Source organism: Ciona intestinalis, chromosome 1 (genome assembly GCF_000224145.3).
Source record: "Ciona intestinalis chromosome 1, KH, whole genome shotgun sequence".
NCBI classification, from domain to species: Eukaryota; Metazoa; Chordata; class Ascidiacea; order Phlebobranchia; family Cionidae; genus Ciona; species Ciona intestinalis.
Window position 1 is genome coordinate 322,406 of NC_020166.2, and position 6,111 is coordinate 328,516.

A 6,111-nucleotide genomic window follows, 5' to 3' on the forward strand; every position below is an offset into this window, starting at 1 on the left:
GCTGGCACGAGGTGTTAAACCCGTGTGATAACGACTGTCGTTTTCCGGCCACGCGAGGATAAAGTAGGTTACATTCATTCATTCACATTCATAACTTAACATTTCCGTGGTAACTCGTTAGCGGGCACGAGGTGTATGAAACAGAACACCCGTGTTATAACGACTGTTGTTGCCCCACCATGTGAGGATAAATAAGTTACATACGTGGTAACTCATAAGCTGGAACAAGGTGTATGAAACAAAACACCCGTATTGTAACGACTGTCGTTGCCCCGCTAGCGAGGATAAATAAGTTATTCATTCAACTAACTTTGTTTTTGCTATATTTTTACCAACACCTTAAACTGTGAGAATTTTCATTCAGTTCATCTCCTGTGATCACCAACGTTACGTGCATTGACAGCATGAGGAGGATCCAACACAAGAAACCGTTCAATTCAACTGTGGTTGGTGCCCATGTAAGTATGGGGTGTTTATTCATTTTATGTTCCTGCTGTTTATTCTGGCGGCGTGGTTAGCGCACCTTCCTTTAGCTCTGAGGTAATGGGTTCAAAGCTCGACGCTGCTACCATTGTGGGTGTATGAGTTCTTGGGCAAGATACTTAACAGCAATTGCTCCAACCCAGTGGTCACTAATGGGTTGTCCAAATTATCATCCATATGGAAACTAATCACCCACAAAGTTACATACGTGGTAACTCGTAAGCGGGCCTGAGGTGTATGAAACAAAACATCTGTGTTATAACGACTGTCGTTTTCTGGCCACGCGGTGATAATAAGATACATTCAGATGTTAGCCATCTATATTTTCATAACATTACAGACCATGGGACGAGAACCGAAACAAAATCAAAACATGAATCGTAGCTCGTTTACAAGACAAGGTAAGATTATTGTTCAAATTTACTGAAACAAAGAAAAATATATATATACTATAAATTAAGTTCATCAATATATACTTTAAAAATATTTATATATACATTGTGTATTTTTATCCTTTGTACCAAATTATGTTTAACCAGTTCTAACTACAGAGAGTCCGAAGTCTAAGATTCAACCTGCAGTTGCGAATGTTAGTAACGCTACTAACTATTCACCAAGGTAATTGGTGTTGTTACTGTTGAATGAATGAATAAGTGTGACTTAATTTATCATGGACAGAAAAGATAGTTGTTATAACACAAGTGTTCTGTTTCATACACCTTGTGCCCGCTTACAAGTTACCACATGTGTAACTTATTTATCTTTGCATGGCGGGGCAACGACAGTCGTTATAACACGGGTGTTCTGTTTCATACACCTCATGCCCGCTTACGAGTTACCACGTATGTAACTTATTTATCCTCACATGACGGGAAATGACAGTCGTTATAACACGGGTGTTCTGTTTCATACACCTCATGCCCGCTTACGAGTTACCACGTATGTAACTTTGTGAGTGTTTGTTTTTCTGTATGGCTGACAATTTAGACAACTTATTAATGTTTTTACTCACCAAGCTTTTGTATGTGGTGCATATGCTTCAATCTTTATATAAACACAGGGGAGGCAGGGATAGTCAGACACACAATCCTGTAAAACAAATCTAACTTATTGGTTGTAATGTTTACTGGTTAATGCAGTGCAGAAAATCCAGGGTTGGCCTGCCAACCCTGCCACCCCAGGTTTGGTGCCTATGGTGGTGGTATATGACTATACGTTATTATGAAAGTGAAACAGGTTGAATTTTCCACTAATATTGTGGTTCCACCCACAGTAAACTATCCACATTGGAAAACAACAGTGGAGTTGAATCTTTAATGCAAAACAAAAGAACTAAAAACTTTCTGTGAGTAAAACCATATTAACATAATTTATACCATATTTGCAGGTAAGCACAATGTTATTAACGCAAGCCATATTATAACCTTGGAAGAAGGCTACGTCACCCCAATAAGAGACAAATTTGTTTTTAAACGTTAAAAATCAATCTGACTATTATTTTATTAATATCAAGTTTAGAAAGATTTTTGCTCCATCTGCTGTTGTGGGTCAAAGGTAAATACATATATTCCCCCCTACTATAACATATTATAACATACGTTCCATAATAATAATAACATACTATAACACCCCCCCCCAGAGATGAAGAAGCTGGCTACGTACACCCCGAACTACTGGATACCGACTCCGTCAACAGCAGCTTGCTTGGTTATTATGATTGTAAAAGTAACCAAGATATTGGGTGGGTGGATTAACTGTAGTTATCTGTATGAATGGGTGTAATTTATTTATCCTCGCATGGTGAGGTAACGACAGTCGTTATAACTCGGATGTTCTGTTTCATACACCTTGTGCCCGCTTACAAGTTACAACGTATGTTACTTATTTATCCTCGCATGGTGAGGTAACGACAGTCGTTATAACACGGATGTTCTGTTTCATACACCTGTCCGCTTACAAGTTACCACGTATGTAATTTTGTAGGTGATTGTTTTATGTATGACTTCTGTTCAGACAACTCATCAGTGACCATTGGGTTTTAGTGTAACAGGTCAATTACTTCTATTATTTGTTGCAGGAATTTTGTTGCGAATACAAAAGTTACCGATTACGTAATTAAAAGGTAAGTTGCGATTGAATAAAAATGAAAAGCTTAAAAACTTATTATAAAATCTCATTGTTTCAAATTTATGCTTGCTGAAATCTAGACCATAGTTAAGGTATGCATTTGATTACATAGTAACAATACACGTTGTGCCAGCTTACAAGTTATCGCACATGTAACTTTGTGGGTGATTTTTTTCCTGTATGGCTGGCAATTTAGACAACCTATTCGTGTATTTGTGACAAAAGGCCTATCTGGCGTGGCACAACAGTCGTTATAACACAGGTGTTTTGTTTCATACACCTTGTGCAAGTTACTGCTTATATAACTTCGTGGGGGAATATTTTAGTTTTTAGCTGACAGTTTGAACAACCCATTAGTGACCACTGGGTTGGAGCAATTGCCGTTAAGTGTCTTGCCCATGACACATACGCCCACAATGGTAGCAGCAACAATGTTGTCATAACTTTGATTATTGCTGTTACTATAATTCATCCCCCAGGCAACCCTCACTGACTGAAAGCGACGAAAACATTCTCACTGAAGCGGAACTCCAACTTTTGCTTGGTAAAAATAAAAACCATCGAAAATATTCCGATGTGGTCCAAGCAACCAGCGTAAGAACATATACAGTAGATAATACCGGGGTAAACAGAACAAGTCCTTATCCTGATCTAAGTGAATATAAAAGCTCTCCAGGGGAATATCTACTTTCAGGAATGTCCACAGAACAAGGTAGTTAACATATTTTTATTCGTTATTGTTTTTTTTTTAAATTTGTAAAAAAAGGTGATTTGTACATTTTTTATACTTTTTAGATTTGATAACTTTTTGCGCTTCTTCGAAAAAAAAATGTCATGTTTAATTGAAAATACATGAAAAGAAAATGTTTTTCCATTATATAAAAACAACCTGTAACAAAAAATTCTTTTTTTTTATAACTGTTTAAAAACTCACTCAACAGGAATAAACAAGTTGGATGAACGTAGAGAACCTTCTTTAACTTCTCCACCATCGTCATATGGAGGTTATATACCTGTTCCTACTGCTGCTGCTAAAGTACCAGGCATTCAATGCACTGTTACAGGTGAAGCTGAAACTTTCTTCTAAGTTACATTGTCACAAAATGTTTTTCACGGTAGGCGCACTTTTAAAATACTTACAACAGCGTCAGTACAAGTTTTTAATCATGGCAATTGGCATAACTGGGCATTATAGCGCAAACTTTTTGTATGATTTACCTTTTAAACAAAGAGCTTATCAGATTTCCCCCTAATATGTAATATAGCGGCCATTTATAAACAGCGGAAACAGCTAACTACATCAGTTATATTTAATGCAACGGATGTGCTTGCTTTTTGGCAACGAGTTGTTCAATGTCTGGTAAAGTACTGCAATTGGCACAATTTTGCGCTTCCAACAACTGATGTGGATTTTGATTTGTAACTCATTTACCCTCTTAATACGGGGAATTTACCCTCCTAATAAATTTACCCCAGTTTAACTGCAACCCATCTTACCAAATAGACAATAGTTACAACAGCGAAATTCAAAATAAATTTATGCCAATGTCCATGAATACAAACTTGCGCTGGCCTTACATGTGAGCACATACCCGGTGTGGCAAACACCTTTAGTCTACAGTTTACGAGCTCGTCGTTGCTACAATTGTGGGCGTATGTGTCCTTGGGCAAGACACTTTAAGGGCAATTGCTCCAACCCAGTGGTCATTAATGGGTTGTTTAAATTATCACAAAGATTTAGTTTTGTTCAAATTACATACGCGGTAACCCATAAGCGATTTAATCAACTAAACTTATCAAATTTCTATCACAGAAGTGCCGTGTAATGAAACAATGTATCCTCAGGATTCTACAAACTGTGCCAGGTAAGCTTACACAAGTGTTTATCATATAAAACAGGTACAATATATATAGTAGGGGTGGGGGAAGATGGGAAACCTTTTCATTCTATTAACTTGTCACATTTGGTAGCAAACAAAGAACATTTAAAGAATTATAAAACCGTATCCTCTAGACTTCCATATACCGTTGTTAATTGTTTAAAACACGATCAGCACGTCTTTTAGCACTTTTGTAACTCTTCCGTTCTCCTTTATCGTGACGGAAGAGACGAAATAAATTTCATTTATATAAAAGTATTTTCATGCAGAACAAATTTACCCCCTCGACCAAACAAGCAAAGAAAAAGTTACGAAGATATGAAAGGTGGGAGTTATTTCTATAAAGTTGGAATGCTATCTCCAAAACTAATAGATTAAAATGAATTATACTAAACCCATTTATATTTTCTGATTTATGAATGTATGTCCTCTGTAACGGTAGCAGCGGTGGGTCTTGAACCCAAACCTCAGAGGTATTCGGGTATTTATGCTTATAAAATTATGTTTTCGCAGGTTTGACAACCCATAACAGCCACCCTACCCATCTCTGGGTTGGTAAACTGAATAAAATTAAACGTTATTAATCTGAATAAACTATCTGAATCTGTATTTATCGGCTGTTATCGGTACTAAGTATTAGAATACTACCAAATTCCAATGTGCTGATATAAACATATTCCCCAGGTTTGCCAAGCCATACCACCCACCCTACACACACTGTACATAGATATAGCAAACAAAGACAAGGGAAAACAAGTAGTGATCACCAAGGTAAGTTTAATGTATAGTAGGGATTATTGTACTTGTTTTTGGGAATCAGACAAGAATTTTGCCGACCAGCGTAAGACGTTCTGTTTGTATCGTTTTAATCTCGGTCAGCAAAATTCTTGCCGGAAGAGACAAAATACAAGAATTATGCCTGGTAGTATCAGTATATATTATTAATATATTCTGTATAATTGTAATTAATACCTGATCTGGTGCTCATAGAGTTAAACAATTCTTGTGTAAAGAAATAAAGTAATTGATTCTTTTGAATAAGAGACTGACGATGCCATTTAGGCGAAATATATCTTTGTTAAACAATTGGTTGGACTTGTTTTTGTCTGATGTGCTTTCGTAGCACCAGATCCTTACTGTATATTGTGTACAATGATAATTCATACTAGATAACGCAACGGAACAAAAGGTGTTGGTCAACACTGGGAAAACAGTGTTGCCAGCTGTTTCTTCACCTGTACATGATTCGGTTGAGCGAGCACACAACTCCCTGCTTGAGTTGTCGCACATTATACGACCACATGAGGGAGCTGTTGTAGCGGCAAGAGTGAAGAGTAAATCCTCGATCGAGAAAGATGAAAATCTCGCATCCGATGACGAGGAGATGATCCAGGTCGGAGCCGAGAATTTCTTCGAGGAAGTGATCACGGCAGCTGGCTTCTCCGATCCTCCAGGAGCTGAGAGGATTGGGCATGGATGCGGGGGGGTGGATGGTGATGTTCCCGCATCTTCTGTGCAGTGTGAGGAGCGGAAAGTAGAAGTTAAAGTCAGTGAGATCCCGATCCCGAGACCAAGGCACGATGGAGTTACTTATCGGAGGAAAATAAAAAAGAAGAAAATG